Source organism: Podarcis cretensis (genome assembly GCF_951804945.1).
Source record: "Podarcis cretensis genome assembly, chromosome: 5".
Lineage (NCBI taxonomy): Eukaryota > Metazoa > Chordata > Lepidosauria > Squamata > Lacertidae > Podarcis > Podarcis cretensis.
The window spans coordinates 9,738,212-9,759,189 of record NC_137174.1 but is presented as its reverse complement, the minus strand read 5'-3'; the positions used below and the strand labels follow the sequence as shown (position 1 = coordinate 9,759,189).

At 42.5% G+C, this 20,978-nt stretch overlaps 2 long non-coding RNA genes across 2 annotated transcripts in view; one reads left to right on the top strand and one right to left on the bottom strand.

Annotated features, from left to right (window-relative positions):
- LOC307215835 overlaps positions 1 to 20,978 on the bottom strand; it is a 247,706-nt gene that overhangs the window by 41,233 nt on the left and 185,495 nt on the right. The window lies entirely within an intron of this gene.
- LOC307215861 overlaps positions 17,591 to 20,978 on the top strand; it is an 85,031-nt gene continuing 81,643 nt past the window's right edge. Inside the window, exon 1 of the long non-coding RNA XR_013838685.1 lies at positions 17,591 to 17,623. This is a non-coding gene — a long non-coding RNA (uncharacterized lncRNA). The remainder of the gene's footprint in view (positions 17,624 to 20,978) is intronic.

Here is a 20,978-nt window from a genome sequence, read left to right as displayed (position 1 = left end):
ACGAAGGTCAGGGAAATTGCTAGTGACAGAGGTTCACAGTTTACTGGGTCTGCTTTGCAGAAGTTCTTTCACAAGAAAGGGATAAGTCACACAGTGACTTCTCCTCAACAGAGGGGGGTGGCAGAGCTCAGAAGTGAGGCTCTGGTTAAAGCTGCACAGGTGATGCTGTTAGATTCTGGGTTACCTTCAAGGTTTTGGATGGAGGCAGTTAAATATGTGAGCTTCACCTGGAATAGGTCCTACAATTCAGTGGTAGGAGACACACCGTTTTTCATGCTTCACGGGAGGAAACCGCAGGTACACTTCCTCCGTGAGTTCGGATCAACGGCCTTGCTGCCGGTGCCTGAAGCTTTGCGAGGGCCAGGTGAACCCAAGTTCCAGAAAATGATCTTCTGTGGGTATGAGCCAACGGCTCGTGCATGGAGGTTTGCGTACCCGTCAGGTGATCAGAGTAAGCTGCTGATCAGTAAACACGCTGAGTTCTGTAAGCAGGAGGAAAGGTCAAAGACCCCTGCCAGACGCGATATTCTTTCAGAATGTCTTTCTGATTCAGAGCAGGAAGGTTCTGATGAGGAGGAAGGAGAGCCAGGGGCTGAGTCTGCTGATGACGATCAGCTCACTGACCAAAGTCAGGAGCAGGATGGGGCATCTCCGCAAGTTGTAAAAAGGGAGCCCAAGAGTGAGCCTAGTTCTCCTGTGAGGGTAATTCCAAGGGTTCGAAGACGCGTTAAGTCAGAGGGGGAATCCCAGGATGCAAGGGACACACCTGCTGACCACAGTGAGTCAGAGGAAGTGCCTGAGTTTGTGCCCAGGCGGTCCAGTCGCACAACGAAGGGAATTCCACCTGAGAGGTATCAGGCCACAGGTGCGTGGGTAAGTTTCGCACAGTGCGAATCTGAGAGTTGTGAGGATGTTCCACAGATGCCTGACAGGAACGCCAGAAGAGGGCGCAAGGCATTGGGGAAGAGATTGATCTCACAGAGGTCTGCAAAGGTACATCCACAGGTCTTGTCAGAATGCTCTGCAAGAGGGGGTGTTGGGGTTCAGAACTTACTGGGTTAATTTCTGTTCTGAGTGTGCCTCCCATTCTGACGTTTGAAAGGAGGGAGGAGCTCTAGTTGTTGTTCTCTCTGTGTCTCCGAGAGAGAAGGACGCAATGAATGCTAGCAGTCCAGGAGGAGCTGGGAAATGCTGAGCTGTAAATATTTGCTGCAATAAAGAACTGATGAATTTGGACATACACAGTGCTTGGTGTTTGTCTGGATCTGAAGCAGACTCACAACAGTTTTGATCCGCTGTGTTTTTACTCTGCAAGGCGAAACCGGAGAAGAAGAAGGTCTGAGAGCAGCTTGGCTGGGAAGCGTGCCGGACCGCATTATGCTGGGGCTAATTGGGGCCATAAAGCAATTAGCTGGCCAGTGCAATTAAGATCTTATCAGATTTTCACACATTCTTTAGTTGGGGTTTCTTCAGTCTTCCATCTTTGTGCTACCAGAACTCTCACGGTTGTTGTCACATACATGAAGATGTTTTTCAGCTTTTTTGGCAGATCTTTCCCTACAGTCCCTAATAAAAATGCTTCAGGTTTTTAAAGAAATGTTAAATGGAACATTTTCTTCAATTCGTTGTATATTATTTCCCAATTTTTAAAAATTACCTTACAATCCCATCACATATGATAAAATGTCCCCTCCTTTTCCTTACACTTCCAACATATATTTGAACTAGTTTTGTACATTTTTCCTAACTGCACTGGTGTTGTGTACCATTTGTACATCATCTTCATGTAATTCTCCTTCAGAAAACAATCTGTAAATTTTAAGTCAGTTTTCCATAATTTTTCCCAGTCTTCCATCATAATATTGTGACCTTATTGGGATGTAGAGTTAACCCGGATTTTGCATATTTCCAATAGCATCCCTATCACTTAACATCCAGTCATACCTGCCAAAATTTCTCTGATGAAAATAGGAATGCCCTATTCCACAACAACAATTTTATTATTTATACCCCAGCCACTCTGGGTGGCTTCCAACATATATAAAAACATAATAAAACATTAAACATATTTTTAAAACTTCCCTATCCAGGGCTGCCTTCATAGGTCTTATAAAGGTTGTATAGTTACTTGTTTCCTTGGCTCGAGAGTCACATAACTTCATACTCTCCAACGTGTCTCCAAAAATAGCGATGTCCTAAAGAAAAGTGGGACATTCTGGGATCAAATCAGAAACTGGGATGGCTCTGGGATTGTCCCTGGTGGGTCTAATGAGGCTTTTCAAAGCACTGAGAGGTCTAGTGAGCTGACTAATTATTTCTAGAATTGAGGTAAAATGCAGCACCTGAAATATTTGTAACCAGGAATGTTTGCGTTCTTTTAGCAGGCCTTTAATTTTGCAATTTGATTTTGGCTGGGGCCCAAGGAAAAAAATATATTTTATTTTTTATTAATTTATTTAACATAATTATTACAAAATATAAGCAAAATATTGCAAATACATACATACATATAAGCATATATATTTCAGATAAGCACACATATATAAAAAATAACAAAAGAGACAAAAAGAGGAAAAAATAGAGAGAGAAAAGAAGAAGAAAAGTTGGAAGAATTTCTTCCAAATTTATTCTACAAATATCTCAATACAAAAATATTAATAAATATTAATAAAATTTCATTGATTGACTTCCATCGCATACACTGCACTTCCTATCTTAAAATCTTGCTTAAAATGTATATAGAAAAAAATATATTTTAAATGATATAGGTCCGTCGCTTCCTATTGTTTAGAAGTCTCAAATTTATCCACTGCAAGTAATAAAATATGACTCAAAATGGGGATCAGTGGTGTCACCGGAGGTTTACAGTCCTGGACCAATTCATCCAAATCAGTAAATCATTTTTTAAAAAGAGGTGTGTGATTTCCCACCCCCCACCCCCATTTAGACAGATTTATAAGATATGGAAGTTCATGGTTCCGATGCCATTGTACAAGTGGGAAAATACTCCTAATATAGGGAGCATAATGACAGAACTAAATATTTGGGATTCAAGGTCCACCAGCTTTGGTGGAATTGTACAACACTTGCTTTGATAATCTAGGTCCCCCCCCCCCAACCCATGAATAAAATAATGAATAAGTTTTTGTCGGGCTTGTAATTTCTATTTTGGAAATAATGAGAGGTAGAATTAGAAAAGAAAAGAAACAAAAGAAAGAAATTTTGGAAATAATGAGAGGTAAAATTAGAAAAGCAAAGCAAAAGCAAATAGGCTTAGATAGGATCACCATTTTTATGACTGCAAGGTGTCCTGAGAAGGAAGAAGGATATAATTTCCATTTCATTCATTTCCATTTTATATGTTTATGAGAGGCTTAATATTTAGCTTTTCCAAATGGTCCAGGTTTTTCTAAACAATGTCTCCTGTGTATTTAAGTCCCCCCCCCAAGTTTTAATTTGGAGGCGTTATAATTTTTTGTTAGCTGGTGTGTTTAAACAAAAATGTTCAGAATTTTTGCAAGTTAATTTGAAAGCCTGATGCTTTACCATGCTTATGTATAACAGTAAGTAAACCTGGTATTTCTGTACAAATCAATGGCATTTGCAAAATAAAAAATCACCAGGTGAGATTGCTGAGCTATACATATCCCATTAATTCTGGGGTTACAACTAATCAAATTAGTCAGTGCAAATGGGAAGGAGAAAGGGGGCATCTCTGTTTTGTACCCCTGCTCATCCTAAACGTGGATGAATTGATACAAATCCAAGTCTGGCTATTTTTCTATAACTGTACGATTAGGTGGAATAATAGACTGGTGTATCATGTAGTTCTTTGGAGGGTTACTGGGAAAACTAAGCTCACAACATGCTTCATTCCTTAAATGACTATGCTGCAATTTTCTCACATTTGTAATGCCATCTTCGAGCGCTGATATTTCTGTCAGTCTTTTGGAACATCCAAGGCTTCTGAAGAGATCCTGCAAAGGGTCAGGATGCTGCCATCTCTGTGACTTGACCTCCAGACCTCTCTTTCTAGCTCAAAAGTTGATTTGCTAAGTTGCACTAGGATATGAGTTTTCCTCCAGTTTATTCTCAGGTTTAACCCTGCAAAGAAGCTCACATTCTAGTTAGTAGCTGCAAGTTCCTTCGCTTTCGCCCTTTTAGATATAGTCCACAAGATGGTGCCAAAGAACATGGGAATGCGTCCTGGCCACAACTAATACAAGCCACAACTAATGCAAACTCTTTTATCCAACACCAGTTTCTCCCCTCGACCACCCAGTTTTCTCTTTCAGAGCCCCAATTTTCATTTTGACGGCAAGGAGTGGAAAAACAGAAACCAAGTGAACCATTGCTGGAAGTTGCTGTCAGTGATTACTTTAAAATTGATTATAAACTCTTGCCCCCAAAATGTGCCACTGATGCAACTTGCCAAATAATATTAATAAACAAAGCTTTCCTCAAGCACATTTGTGTGGCATAGTCATATCAGTGCATTGTGTTTTTGTTCTGAATGTGAGAGACCCAGGTTCGATCCTCTTCTTGGCCTCAACAGAGCAGTTCAAAGCACCTTTACTCAGAAAAGTAAAGGTAAAGGTAAAGGGACCCCTGACCATTAGGTCCAGTCGTGGATGACTCTGGGGTTGCGGCGCTCATCTCGCTTTATTGGCCAAGGGAGCCGGCATACAGCTTCCGGGTCATGTGGCCAGCAGGACTAAGCTGCTTCTGGCAAACTAGAGCAGCACACAGAAACGCTGTTTACCTTCCCACTGGAGTGGTACCTATTTATCTACTTGCACTTTGACGTGCTTTTGAACTGCTAGGTTGGCAGGAGCAGGGACCGAGCAACGGGAGCTCACTCTGTCATGGGGATTCGAACCACCGACCTTCTGATCGGCAAGCCCTAGGCTCTGTGGTTTAACCCACAGCACCACCCGCGTCCCACTCAGAAAAGTAGGATCCATTAAATTCATCTGTGACTTACTTGCAGGAAAACCTGCTAAGGATCGCAGGCAGCCCTTTTGAAGGCCTTTATCCCTGAGTGTAAGGTAACTCTTAGGCCAAGAAAGTTTCTACAGATTTTATGTTTCTCAAAACATTTTAGAAATTATTAACAGAAATTTTAATAGCATAACTATTATGGTATTAGCAAATGTTCCCAAACCAGATCTCCTATTGTCAAACTATAAATATTTACTTCCCCTGCCTGCCCTTGCTCACCACAAATCTTTATCTCGATTGCATACACTCTTCCCAAACAGGTTGTGTCCATTTAAGGCCAGAGTTTTAAACTCTGCCTGCCATCCCATGATCTTTACGTTTCTCAAATCAGGTACCTTCACTACTTCTTGTCTGACATCTTCCTAATTTATGTGGTCCATTAAGTTCCCATCAGCTATGGCATACCCTGCAAGTGTCCTGATTTTCCAGGGACAGTCCCAGAATTATGAAAGCCGTCTTGGCTTCTGATGTGATCTCGGAATGTCCCTATTTCCTCCCTCTGGTGCCACCACTCCTGAGCTCAGGGAAGAGGATGAGCTGGCACTTGTCCTAAGCAATGGCAGTGGTGGCGGTGACAGTTGCAAGGAGCATCCTGTGTTAGAATTCCTGCTCCATGATTGCAGTCATGGGATTGTTGTCTATCACATGACGGTATATGTTTTGACTCCACAGAGCAGGAAGTGATGGAGACAGGATGTTTGTGTTACTGTGTTCCGTGAAGTGGGACTGTTGTCCTTTGTTCTTTTTCTCTTTGCTGTCTGATGCTAGAGAGAGAGGGAGCCATGTTGCAGTGCTCCATGTGTGTTTATATGTAAATAAAATAGATTAGCCAAAATGCTGAGTTGCTGAGGTCTGTTACGGAAGCTGTGAAGACTCTGCGGATCCCTAAGTGTGCCGATGTTGGTTGGCATCGGTCGCTGTGATGTTCGGGCTGAAGAAAGCTTTTGAAGCTCCCGAACGATTGACCAGGAGGGAGAGAAGATGCCAGTCGGGCATGTGTCTCTGCCGGGGTCCTACTCGAGTGTAGGCCGAGCTCCTGACATCCTGTTTATCCATGGCTGCCACTGCCAGCCTCTTCCCTTGGGCACTCACAGCAGCTGCTGGAGAGCGGGCAAGGAGGAGACGATGCTGCTACCATTGAGGACCAGTCTTGCATGATACACCAGCACTGGGGGACAAGCAGAGGGCAGGACTGCCCTGGGCCAGAAGAAAGGGGGAGTGGGGTGCAAGGTGTGTTAATTTTTTAAAAAATGCTTTGTGAGCCCGTCTCTAATCCTGCCTCTTTCTAACATACATACATACATACATACATACATACATACATACATTTATTTGTTTGTTTGTTTGACCATAAAGAAGTCTGATCGCCTAAGAATTGATGCTTTTGAGTTATGGTGCTGGAGGAGACTCTTGAGAGTCCCATGGACTGCAAGAAGATCAAACCTCTCCATTCTGAAGGAAAGCAGCCCTGAGTGCTCACTGGAAGGACAGATCCTGAAGCTGAGGCTCCAATCCTTTGGCCACCTCATGAGAAGAGAAGACTCCCTGGAAAAGACCCTGATGTTGGGAAAGATGGAGGGCACAAGGAGAAGGGGACGACAGAGGACGAGATGGTTGGACAGTGTTCTTGAAGCTACTAACATGAGTTTGACGAAACTGTGGGAAACAGTGGAAGACAGGAGTGCCTGGCGTGCTTTGGTTCACTGGGTCACAAAGAGTCGGATACGACTAAACAACAACAACAAATTTTTCTTTTTGTAAATCTACCAAAGAATAAAATAAAATAGGGATTAAGGCAATGATTTTCAACCAACCTGGGGTGTCTTGAATGATGGTCAGGGGTGCCATGGGCAACACACGCCTCTGTCCTGCTTTCTTTCTTTCCTTCCCTCCCTCCTCTGATGTCTGCTCACATTGCTGCCTCCCCAAGGCTTGCACAGCTGTTTATTGCAGCAGCCTTGGCTATAAGCTCCACAGGAGAATGGTGCCTCTCTTTGGGATGCCGTGGGGCGGCAGCTCAGAGACCAGGGATGGCAGCGTTGGCTGCCCGAAGGACACCCAAGGAGAGGGGAGAGGAGGCTGAGGGAACACTCCACAAGGGAGGGTATTTGAAAATGGGCAAGAGGCTGCCGGGACATGGGTGGAGCTGTGGCCTAAACCACTGAGCCTAGGGCTTTCATATTTCATATTTCATATTTCATATTTCATAGGGATATGGCTTTCATATTTCATTGGGATATGGCTTGGGGTACCTGTTTTTAGCTGTGATTCTACGATCTCTGGTGCAGTGGAAGGGAAGAACAAGAAATATTATTTAACATTGCACTAGAAATTTTGTTTGTTTGTTTGTTTGTGTTTGTTTACATGTTGTTAACTCAGCCACTCTGAGCAACTTCCAACAAGTTAGAACACAGTGGTCTAAACCACTGAGCCTCTTGGGCTTGCCAATCGGAAGGTCGGCAGTTCGAATCCCCACGACGGGGTGAGCTCTCATTGTTCGGTCCCAGCTCCTGCCAACCTAGCAGTTAAGCACGTCAAAGTGCAAGTAGATAAATAGGTACAGCTCCAGCGGGAAGGTAAATGGTGTTTCCGTGTGCTGCTCTGGTTTCGCCAGAAGTGGCTTAGTCATGCTGGCCACATGACCTGGAAAAACCGACTGCGGACAAACGTCGGCTCCTCGGCCAGTAAAGTGAGATGAGGGCCACAACCCCAGAGTCGTTTGCGACTGAACTTAACTGTCAGGGGTCTTTTACCTTTATCTTTAAGAGGTTGCCAGCTCTGCAGGCAAAGGGTGACATGACTGGGCTCCTGAGCCCCACAGGGGACTTGCAGACCAACTTGTAGTTGGTCAAGGAAGCTGTGGACTCAGAAAAGGTTGAGAACCTCTGGATTAAGGGGTTTTCTCGAGACGACGAAGGTTGTGTGTGCTGTGTCCCATTGGTGAAGTGGTGGTGGCGGCATTCGCCCTCTTCTGATAGGAAATGCTCTGTGGGGAAGCGCAAAAAATGGGGGGAGGAGTCAAAGTGGGTCAGTTGGATGGGAAATGTCCCTATTTTTATCTGAGAAACATTGGAAGGTATGCTATGGCAACTGTTGCTTTTCAGCCAACTACGTTGCGTGATCAGGCATCGTGGCAACTCCCTGTGAAGCCCTTAGCTCATTTTAGTGGGGGTTTTAAAGGTACTGAAAATGATAACATGAAAGTTGCAATGCAACATGTCTTCCGCTGAAGTCAGTTCATGTCAGGCAATTCTGATAACCTCCTTAAACGGGACAAAGAAGAGCCTGGCAGCTGGAACCTACATGCCCAGGAGCAGTCTGCCTTTGAATACCAGATAATGGGAGTTATAAGAATTTTAAGGTCATATATATAAAAAAAATGTTCATAACTGTATATATAAACCACATGTCCGAAACCCCACAGATTAGGTCCTGAACAAACTGACCTCAAATATTTCTCTGCAAGGTCAAAGTGGGAAACCTCTCCATTGTCTCTTTCCTCACAAATCCTGTCTTAAGGGCACATTCAAGATATGAACAGGGTGTGAGCCTGTGACCTAGATTCAGTAATTAAGTAGTTATAATAACAAAAGAGTAGCCAAAACCCAGATAATGCAATCAGGTAATTTGCCAGACAGGAGATAAACAAGTCACTCAGATTTCTGTTGTAGACCGCCTTTTCTGTGATGTAGGTATGATGTGTCTGGGGGTGGTGGTCTTGGGCTACACTCCTTCTAGGATGTATGTATGATGTTTCTGGGGGTGGTCTAGGAGTCCAGGGCAGGCAATTTAAAATGTCTATATAAGGGCGGGCACACCTTTGTTCTGGCTCCTCCTCCTCTCTCCTGCGTGTGGGGCAGCACCCTGTTGCAACAGTTAATAAAGATCAGGCTCACTAGCTGCTTTGCTTCTCAAAAAAACACACAAAAAAACAAAATGGGACAAAGGAGACGCAGGAAGGATAATCTATCTGGATTTTTGCAAGGCAGTTCATACAGTCTCTCATAAGGACGGTATACCTGGAGGGAAGGACTCTGCTATCAATATGTTTCAATATGCGTTCTAAAGACACACAAAACTAATTGTGAGGAGAAGATGACAAACAGCCACCTTTATCACGTTCCTCTTCCTCAAGATGAGAGAATGACAAGGCCAATGACATCAAGTTAGAAGTTGCCATCAATGCAGGGAAGGTTCCGGAATTTGTGCATATGGAACTGGACATTCTCACAGTTTGAAGGAACAGAAATGGACAACAACTGAGTCATGCAAAGCACTGCTTGAAAAAAACAGCTTAGGAAGAAAAATATTTTGGGAGACCAGTTGATTAGAAATCATTACTGTGAGTTAGTTGTTAAGCGGGCAAATGCAATTCTTGGACACGTTAGAAGTAGCTTTCCTTGTAGTGACAGGAGAACATCGATTCCCTTTTGAACAGGAAGTAGTATTGAATAAGAAACTATTGATTAGAAAGGTTATTAGTGGAAGGCCATGTCAAATTTTGAACCCCGCATTTAGGAAAAGCGAAGTTGAACTGGAGTAGGTGCAGAGAACAGCTACGCTGAATACCAGGCTGGAGAATTTATATTATGAGCAGAGATTAAAAGAGTATTATCTCTATGCAGAAGCTGACAGAGGCCAACTGCACAGAGAGGAAGAGTTATCTAGGTTAAGCCAGAAACTTAACAAATTTAGATTGAGGATCAGATTAAGACATCAGACCCTTTGTCAGCAGCGGGAGCAAAGAATCACACATAAATTTGGCTTTTCTTACTTAACAATAAAGCAGGACTTACGATTTGCAGTCTGAGAAGTACATTGCAGTAGTCATCCCAGTGAAAAAAAGCTTTTCCTCTGGCCCAGTGAATGAAGGGTTCATGATCCTGTATTGCCACCAAAGAAAGCTCATCTGGCATGAGAGAATGGTTTTTGATAAATTCTGAGCCATCAGTGACAGGAATGAGGAGAAGCATAGCTCAGAGGCAAAGTGATGTAACGGGCAGAGTGTGGAACTCGGACCAGAGGAAACCCAGTTCAGATCCTTGGTCTGCCATGAGATAGTCTTAGGGAAGTCGTGAGCTCTCAGCCCACCCTACCTTGCAGGGGTGTTGCGAGAATAAAATAGGTGGGATTCAAATGGCTAAGCCATGCTCCTCCCAGATCTGTTGCACTTCAAGTTCCTTCTGCCCTAGCCAGCATGGCTGCGCTGTCTGGGGTTGTAGCCAAAACACCTGGATGGCACTTCTACCCCAAGGCAGTTAAGCTGAAGGATCCCACAGGGCTCCATTCTGTATCCAATGCTAGTCAACATCTGCATTGTAAACCAAGTCCCAGATGCTTGTGTGTCAGGAACGAGCCAGCTCAAAGCGAAGGATTACAGCCAAATGCAGAAAGCAGCCAGGAACAGGGAGGCTTTGGTGTTAGTCAGACAGGGGAGAGCCAGAAGCTGCAGAAACTGGCTCTTCCTGACCTTGACGGGCGAGCTGATAAGACAGTAGCTGAGAGCAGACTAGAATACAGCCAAAGCTCGCCGGAAGGGCAAATGGGATCGAATAGATAAGGAGACAGTTCGTCGAAAAAGGAAGAGGTGGGCAATAATCCAATCTCTCCGAGAAGTCGGCCAATGGGAGGACTTCTAGATAGGAAGCAAAACAAAAGACGCAAGGGGCATCATTTCAATATATTCTGTAGATCCAGGAAGGAATCTTCAGAAGGGTCATCATGAGTAATGATGCCGGAGGCTTTGTTAGAGCTGTGTGGAGTTATCTGTTTATTTTTTTGCAATAAATCCTCCTTTTTAATTATCTACGTTCACTGTGTTATCAAGCTGGGAACCTGGACTCCTGACTTTATGTTGACATGTAAAGCTCTATATGGCTGAGAACCTGTATACCTTCTCCTTGATCTCTGGACAGGTGAATAAAGATCTAGCGGGGATGCCCTCTTCAGTGCTGTACTTCCCAGAGATTTGAGAGGCAGCAACCCAAGATAGGGTTTTCTTGATTGTGGAACTTTATCTGCTCTCAGATACGGTTGGTTTCGAGTTTTGTAAGCTTTCAGCGCCATCTGAAGACCTGTTCATTCATTCAGACTTTGGGCTAAATCTCTGTTACTGTATAAATGATCATTAGGCTGTGTATTATCACCATCATTATTAACAGCCTGCACTTATTAATACTAATGCCTGCTTTATTGTTACTTGAAAGCCTGATTCTACGATTTTATTGTATTTTACTAGCATTGTGCCTCACTTAAGAATTATTCTGTAATGAACAAGCAGAGGGTAGCACATTTTGTAAACAGAAGACTAAATGGCTGCAAACTGGAAGAGGGCTCAGGTATGAGTTTCAGGGACTTGCGATGTCAGTTTCAAAGAAGAGGTGAGTATTAAGAGAGTCAAATCTCTCACCTACCCCAACACCTTGCCCTCTTCCGTCCGTTTTAACTTCACTTACCCGGCCAGTATAGCCAGAAGTCATAGGCAAAAAAGTTTCTCCTCTAGTACCTGGTCTGCTGCATTGCAGTGTGGTAGGTTACAATGACGCATTAATACATTTACAAGGGACTGCTGGATCCTGCATCAAACATGCCTCCTATCATAGGAGCCAACTCCTAGGGGCCGAGGTCCCTTCAGCTGCCCCAATAAAATATTTGAGGGGGCCAGGGCTCCCCCAAAGTTGATGGGCATTGCAATTCATTTTTTTTTGTTTTTTAAAGAAATATTTATTAAGGTTTAACAATTACAAATAGAAGAAAAACAGACAATAATAATAAGAGGAGAAGAAAAAAAATTTACAATACTTCAAAGCTATAAAGAAGATACAATACTAAAAAGAAAAAAGAAAAACAATACAACTAAACAATAACAATAACATTTAAAAAACACTAACATCCAGTATTTTCATATCTTTATCCTTCATTTACTTATTTCCTTGACTTCCTCACGCCTCCCTTTTTGTATTCTAATTCATGATTGTTTCAGCAAGTCCTTTCCCTCTTTCTCAGATTTTGTTCCATAAATTTATCTTAACACTATTTAACCTTGAATTTTTCACTTTAACCCATTAACAATCCAATTTAACTTAATTCTTTACAACCTTTCTGCTAAGACCATGTAAATTCACTCCAGCATCTTTCTAACTTTCATTAATTTTACAATATTTTTAAAAATATACTTTAAAATTTTTCCAATCTTCTTCCATCGACTCTTCTCCCTGGTCTCGGATTCTACCGGTCATGGGCATTGCAATTCAAATGGTGTATGTGCGCCACATCTTGTGATTGATTTTGCGGGCTGAGGCTTACCTGGCCTCCCCCCATATTTTATTCAAGTTGGCACCCCTGCCTCCTATGCAGTGGGAGATGAATCAGAGAGTGGAGAGATCTCCCACTGTCCCTCTCTGATCCTCCACTGCTCCCTTGGGATCTTACAGGGAGGGCAAGGCAGGCTAAATTCAGATTGACTTTAGGAATGAGCCAAGCCTTGTGGTGACAGCAGCCATGAAATTAAAAGACGCCTGCTTCTTGGGAGAAAAGCAATGACAAACCTAGACAGCATCTTAAAAAGCAGAGACATCACCTTGCCAACAAAGGTCTGTATAGTTAAAGCTATGGTTTCCCCAGTAGTGATGTATGGAAGTGAGAGCTGGACCATAAAGAAGGCTGATCGCCAAAGAATGGATGCTTCTGAATTCTGGTGCTGGAGGAGACTCTTGAGAGTCCCATGGACGGCAAGAAGATCAAACCTATTCATTCTGAAGGAAATCAGCCCTGAGTGCTCACTGGAAGGACAGATCCTGAAGCTGAGGCTCCAATACTTTGGCCACCTCATGAGAAGAGAAGACTCCCTGGAAAAGACCCTGATGTTGGGAAAGATGGAGGGCACAAGGAGAAGGGGACGACAGAGGACGAGATGGTTGGACAGTGTTCTCGAAGCTACCAACATGAGTTTGACCAAACTGCGGGAGGCAGTGGAAGACAGGAGTGCCTGGCGTGCTCTGGTCCATGGGGTCACGAAGAGTTGGACACGACTAAACGACAACAACAAAGCCTTGTCCCCATTTGTTTGGGAAATTGATTGGGTTATTTCTGAGCCGATCTGATGGCTCAACTGCCTCTACTCGGAAGTCGAATAAATGTTCACGAGTCCCACGAAGCTTCCTGGGTCTGGGACCGAGACCTGGAAGAGCACCCGTTATCCGTTTAATGAGCTTCACAACGAGAGAAACTCTCAGGAACCAGGGCTGCTAAACTGGAGCCTCAAACAGGCCTTGCAGCACAACCTCCCAAGATTATGCAAAAGTCGTAATAAATCAATGCGGGGAATTTAATGAGGCACACCAGATGGCATGGGAGAAGAATCTGCTCCAGCAAACTCTGCATCAGATTCAAGGCAGGTTTAAATCCTTCAGAGCTGAAAAGGAAGCAGATAAATTTATAGCAGAGGTAGCAGGAAAGAACTGTGAGGGATCATTCAGGACAACTGGCACCTGAAGGAGATCTGTCGCTATTTTTATGTACAATATTCCAGCATTTGTCGAGGATGCTGATTTGTAAAACGGCACCCTTAGATTTAGAGATATTTACAGGCCGCAGAAATTAGAGATATTTACAGACCATTTTGACTGGCGATAACAAGAGTATAGCACCCCAAGGAGAGGGTGTGTGTGGAAACATTATCTGAAACTGTTCTCTCTGTGAAAGAATGCCCTCCTTAGCCCTGGTCTGCAAAGTGAGCAGAGGTGTTTCTGAGGCATAGCTGTCAACTCACAGATTTGAAAATAAGGGACCAGCAGCCTCGAAAATCAGTAGCCAAAATAAGGGATCAACAATTACTTTGATAAAATACATATTTTGTTGCGTGCAAATGGCTTTGGATACCTATTAGGTCCATAAATTACCACATAGCATATATTCAACACAAAAAAATTAGCAACAATTTGTTGTTGACAAAGGACAGTGGACATAGAAAGGGCCCCATTACCTTCAGTAGCTTATTTAAGGGACATCATCAATAAGGGACAGCAGCGGGACATGGTGCTGGGATAAGGGACTGTCCCACCAAATAAGGGACGCTTGACAGCTATGTTCTGAGGTGATTAGCCTTGTTGGCTTTCTGAACCCCTCCCTTAACTCACTGAGCTTTACTCCGCAAGGAAGTGCACAAAGTGAGCACAGCAGAGGGTGTGCACCATGGCGGACACTAGCAAATCCACCTGTCAGCCTTGTTTTCTGGACTCGGGGTGACGTATGAGGGATTGCCCTGCCTTCCATCTGACCTGCTGTTGTGGCCATTTCTCTGGCTGCCTCACAACAATAAGAAAGCTATTAATTAGAAATTATCTCATCAGAGGGCATTTGCTACCCAAGAAGTCGTACTTTGTCACTCTAAGAATCTTGGCATACAACCCTAACCCTAAACTCTTGCATCCCTGTGAATATTGAGAAGTTGGCTATTACTCATTCTCTCTACTTTCAACAGTTAAACCCCACCAGGCCACACAGCACTCTGCAAAAACAGTCCAGCCACATATGAGGTACAGTATTAATTTAGAGGCCTTAATTCAGAAGGACACATAAGCAATCACCTGAAACCAGCATATTTGTTTTTCCTTTTTCCTTTTTCGTTTTTGTTTTATTATCTCAGTGTCAATATTTGACCACTGCAAGAACAGTAGTAACAAAATATAATACAGAACTGACACAAATTGTATGTTTTGGACACAAACAGAAATTGCTAAGTCTTTACACCTCACAGAAGTCCTTCAGCTTGATATTCTTTTTTTAAAAAAATCGATTATGTGGTTATTGGATAAATAAAATATGTGATTGTTCAGCACATAAACACCCTTTGTTAAATGTGTCCGTCAATAGACAATTCATATAAATGATACTAACTATCATCAAAGGCATAATAACACCTTTATTGATAAAATAAATCTCTGAAAGACAGATCAAATGGACGTCAACTAACCATGCATGACATTAACAGGAATTAGCCTGAACGGAGGACCTGGGTAGCAAAGGACTCAACTTCATCCAGAAAACACCATACTGGATATTTCTTGTGAATATTTGCACAGTGGTACCTTGGTTCTCAAACTTAATCCTTTCCGGAAGTCTGTTCCAAAACCAAAGCATTCCAAAACCAAGGTGCGCTTTCCCATAGAAAGTAATGCAAAACGGATTAATCCATTCCAGACTTTAAAAAAACCCCCTAAAACAGCAGTTTAACATGGATTTTACTATCTAACAAGACCATTGATCCATAAAATGAAAGCAATAATCAATGTACTGTATTGTAAAATAAATAAGACAGTATTGTAGATGATAAAAAATATATATAAAAAAATTCTTACCTGCACTGATGATAGTCATTCATTGGATGGGGGGCTTTTATCCATTTCCGCAATCACACAATCAATCAATCAATCAATCAATCAGTAGCTGAACTTCGTTCCACACAGTCACAAAAACAAATTAACCAAAAAAGCCTCAAAAACAAAAACGCAAAATAAATAGCAAAAACAAAAGCGCCAAACGTAATCCGTTCCAGAAGTCCGTTTGACTTCTGAAATGTTCGAAAACCAAGACGCAGCTTCTGATTGGTGCAGGCGCCCCAGAGACAACAGACAACAGCCACACTGGACATTTGGTTTCCGAAAAATGTTCAAAAACTGGAACACTTCCAGGTTTTCGGCGTTTGAGAACCAAGACGTTTGAGAACCAAGATACCACTGTAATGTTTTGATAAACAAATACTACTGAGTCCATAACTACTTCATCATCTTGTATTTCTTTTTTTAAAAAAATGTGCATCATCACCCACCACAGGCCTTTCCAAACCTCTTGATGAAGATTCAATATTGCTGTCTGCATATTTGGGAAATTTTATTTTTATTAATCTATTTTATGAAATTTATATGCCGCTTGATTGTTTAAAAACACACACCCTCAAAGTGGTTTACAAAAGATAAAAGAGTAAAGTCAAGAAAAATCCACAAGCCTACTGGAAAACATATAGAAGTTGAAATACTAAAATGGATTAAAATTATCTCGACCTTCTAAGCATCTGCGTAGGCAGCCGCCTCAAAGTGTACAGTGATTATAGGGATGTCAAATGTCTGGAATTTCCCGGACATACACGGAATACCACATTCGTCAGCAGCGTCTGCGTGGAAATCGATCAAATGTCCGGGAAAATCTGTATAGCAGCCCATCGGCAGTGCTGATTTTGCCAATTTCCCTTTAAAAATAGCTTTTAAAATGGCTGCTGCTTCTTTTTATCTTGCCAAGAAAAGCTCAACAGCTTTTCTGTCCGAATTTTCACTGTTTTAAATATGGCAACCCTAACAGTTGTTAAAGGAGAGCCACACCGGGGTGAAGACGTTCTCCTTTGCATGTCCCAATGATGGTTTAAGTTTGTTGGTTAACTTTTCTAATAGGGCGATTTGCCATACATTTTGCTACTGTGGTCTGTATCCACTCCTGGAGAGAGAGAGAGAGAGAGAGAGAGAGAGAGAGAGAGAGAGAGAATGGCAATGGATGCTCTGCAAATCTTTCCTAAGTGTGCTCAAGTCACACCTGCCCAACAAGATTGAATCAAGAGCTTTTTAGAGGTAGCTGATCACATAAAGGTAAAGGGACCCCTGACCGTTAAGTCCAGTTGCGGATGACTCTGGGGTTGTGGCACTTATCTCTCTCTGTATGCCGAGGGAGCCAGAGTTTGTCTGCAGACAGCTTCCGTGTCATGTGGCCAGCATGACTAAGCCGCTTCTGGTGAAACCAGAGCAGCGCACGGAAAAGCCATTTACCTTCCTGCCAGAGTGGTACCTATTAATCTACTTGCACTTTTTGGCGTGCTTTCAAACTGCTAGATTGGGAGGAGCTGGGACCGAACAATGGTAGCTCACCCCGTCGTGGGGATTTGAACCGCCAACCTTCTGATTGGCGAGCCCTGGGCTCTGTGGTTTAGACCACAGCGCCACCCGTGTCTAGTTGATCACATATTTCACCACAAATTAATTGAAGTTTTTGCTTTTTTCCAATTTTCAAAACTCTGCATATTGAAGTATCTACTCAAATGTAAGTCCTCTTGAACTCATAAGTTGTACAGGGCAGGAGCAGAGGGAAAGGGGCAAGGGAATGCCCGGCCTATTTTGAGTTTTAGCATTTGAATTCCATCTAGATTTCAACTTTATTTCATTTAACATCGTTTTCCTTTGTGGAGTTCTCCCATCCCAGTTCAGAATACATAAGGATTTCTGGATGTGAAACACAAACTAAAAACCACAATACTCATACATTGGCTATATGAACTTCCTGAATAACAACAGACATGGTCTTAACTTGAACAGACGGTGACACCTTGCAATGTTGAAATCACACCACCAAGAACGACAAAATGCCAGGGAGGAATGCTTGGCTAGAAATAGTCACGAGAGAGTTTATCTTCATCGGAGCTTATTCCTACACAGCACAAACAATTTGTGCTTCTTTCCCAACTTACGACGCCCAAAGACATCCTTGAGTTGAATAGGATCCAAAATGCAGTAGTCTGATTGGACCTAGAACAATAGCATTCAGAATGCAGCAGTCTGATTGGTCCTAGAACAATGCAGCGGTATGATTGGTCCGCAGGAGCCACCCAATGCAGCTCCTGGTGGAAGTGAATTCACAACCTGATTGGCCTACAGGAGAATCCCAGAATTAGCCAATCACGTGCAGCCCATTGTGTAAATGAAGTATATAAAGCAGACATTCTGGGGGAACTTCCATTCCTCCTCACCACTATGAGCTGAATAAAGAGCATGAAGTCCACTCTCGATTCCGAGTATATTTCACGTGGCCAATGGATTTCACTGTGGGCATGAAATACTATTCTCTTTATACCACAAGCACACACAACAATGCACTAACCCATAGGTGTGGGGAACCTTTGGCCTTCCTCGTGTTGCCGAACTACAACACCCATCAGCCTTTGCAATCATGGCCAAGGATGATGGGAGTTGTAGTTCATCAACATCTGGAGATGAAAATGTTCAACACATCTGCACTAGCACCTTCTTTCTGTGCTCCTAGTCCTAGGTAAGGTTGCAGACTCTTAGCTATGGTTGTAGAATTCCTTATCAGCACCTGATATTCCTTTTCCTCTAGTATTCACTTCAGCGCATTCTCAGTGACAGGGCTTTCTGCTGTTTCCCCTTCCCTCTATTTTTTGTGGCAATGATTCTTCAACATCAGCTTCATTGGACTGGTCATGTTGTGCGGATGCCTGATTATCATCTTCCAAAGCAACTACTCTATTCCAAACTTAAAAATGGGAAGCGTAATGCTGGTGGTCAACAAAAGAGATTTAATGACTGTCTCAAGGCAAATCTTTTAAAATGTAGTATAAACACCGAGAGCCAGTGTGGTGTAGTGGTTAAGAGCGGTAGTCTCGTAATCTGGGGAACCGGGTTCGCATCTCCGCTCCTCCACATGCAGCTGCTGGGTGACCTTGGGCCAGTCATACTTCTTTGAAGTCTCTCAGCCCCACTCACCTCACATAGTGTTTGTTGTGGGGGAGGAAGGGAAAGGAGAATGTTAGCCGCTTTGAGACTCCTTAAGGGGAGTGAAAGGCGGGATATCAAATCGAAACTCTTCTTCTTCTTCCAAACTGGGAAACACTGGCCTGAGAGCGCTCCAGTTTAGAGAACAGCCTTTACCAAAGGTGTCATGGGCTTTGAAGACACTCAAACTCAGGACGTAAGGGAGAAACGTGCTAAGAGGAAGGCACGTTTGTCAAACCCTCACCATGATCAACTCCCACCCGGAAACCTATGTGCCCACTGTGGGAAGAATTAGCCTCCGCAGTCACTTATGGACTCATTGTTAAAACCGTGTTTATGGAAGGCAATCTTACTCGGCTACGAGTGATCGCCAAAGAAGATTTTTTGTGGACTTGGCTTTTAAAATGCAACCCATTTTCTTCCATAGGGAAACGTTGTTTTGTTTGGGTAGCCTCGTCGTTCTCATTACCTGCTAACGGTTTTAAGCTAAACAATCAATGCTGTCCTTCTCAACTTTTTCCCTTTCCAATTAATTAATTTAAATTGACCATTAAGTCAGCAGAGTTTTTGATTGATATTTTCATTAACAACCCTCTCATGCAGACCTGTCCAACACCTAAGAAATGTATGATAATGTCCAATCTGCATGAAAGCTCTGAGCATCTCTCTTCACCTCTCAGTGCAAGTGAGTTATTACTTGAATTGTGCTTGCTGTTTCATTGAGTGTAATTTGAATACAGATTAGCTGCCCTGGTGTTCCAGAGCTTTAGCATTATCATTACTGGGGACAGTAATTTGACTGATGAACAGTTGGGTTATCACAAGGTTATCACCTTCACAGTACCAAAATGGTCCGCTGTCCCAATTCTGGGGGGAAGGAGGCCAAAGGCTTCAATGGCAAAATTAAGTCCTGTAAATTAGCCTGTCCAATAACTTATTGAATAAATTCTTTACTAATTAAAGAACCAATATACCTCTTTATTCTCAGATATTCTAAGGCTTTATTAAAATCAATGAAGTAATATCAATTGAACCATCTTTTATAACATGAATTAAGATCCTTCATCCCATTATACACAAAATACTCTATACATGTAAAGTGATTTAGAAAGTTAAATAGGCCAACGAAATATATTGGTCTAAGCCAATGAAAGCAATTATCTGTCAGCCACTCCTTCTCAAAAGACATGCTCTTTCTTAATTAGGAAAGAATAAGAAAGAACATGTCTCAAAAGATTTACAGTAAAAGAAATCAGAAACAGGGAAAGTTATTGAAATTTCTATTCCAGTTATAATATTGCCAAGCTACTAAAATGTAATTATCCAGTACTGTGATTAGATGAACTACCCAAAACATTAAATCCTGACTCCATTATAAATGAAAGTCAGTCCACCACACTACCTTCCAACTGAAGGAAGGTGGATGATACAGAAGAAATGAATATATTATTTTGAACTGAAATGAAAGCATTAGTGCGAAAATTGCAACTGAGCAGAATTCATTGGGGCACAAGGATTCGTGTATTGTGATACGTGAAACAGTCAAAACATCAAAAATATCCAAAGTCCATTGGGCACCAGAACTGTCCATACTCAGTTTACAAGATACCTGGAGATAACACTGAATGTTATTTTAAATCAGCAAACATCAGATTTTTAATTCCTATTAACAGCAAGTTTGCATGCAAACAACATTATCAGAATTTTGAATACCTGACAATCAGCCTAGTGGCAGAGGCCATGAATGCTTCTCATTAAATAATTTCAAAATATTGCCCAAAAATTGAAGAATTTTTTTGACCCTCTTGATAGCTAATTAGGGGGGAGGGAGAAACAGTAGCAATGACCCCCCCCCCTTTTTTAAGTCTTTGCCAGTGAATCCATTTGATGTAAATCAATTAGTCATGAAAACAATTTGGCACGTGGAAAACTGAAACTTCAATTAGATGTTATCTTCCCAATATCCTTTATATCCTCCCTGGGCAGAGATAACACTTCTGTTATCTTGCTGAAAATCCACCTCCCCTACTTTAGCAGAAATGATCAAGTGATAGTTATAAAACCCTTGATGTTTGTCCTTGGGTGAAAGAGGCCCACAGAGACATAAAAACATTAGCAGCCCTCGGATGAAACATTAGTTACTAGGGCATCAATAGTGAGATTTTACAACCTGGTTAAAGTAAGAGATTCTGGCCCCTCTGCAGTCCCTGTGATTTAGAGATGTCTTTATGCTGGAAACTGCTCTAAACCTCAGGTAGTGACAGAAATATCTTAAAACTGAGCAAGCCATAACATACCTGCTAAGGACCTAGCAGATGGTTCCACCTTGAAAACAAGAACAATGTGTGTTCTGACAACAGGGACTCTGAAGCCAGTGGAATGGGATACATGGCGACATTTGCCTTCACCATGCCTTGCATTTAGCCC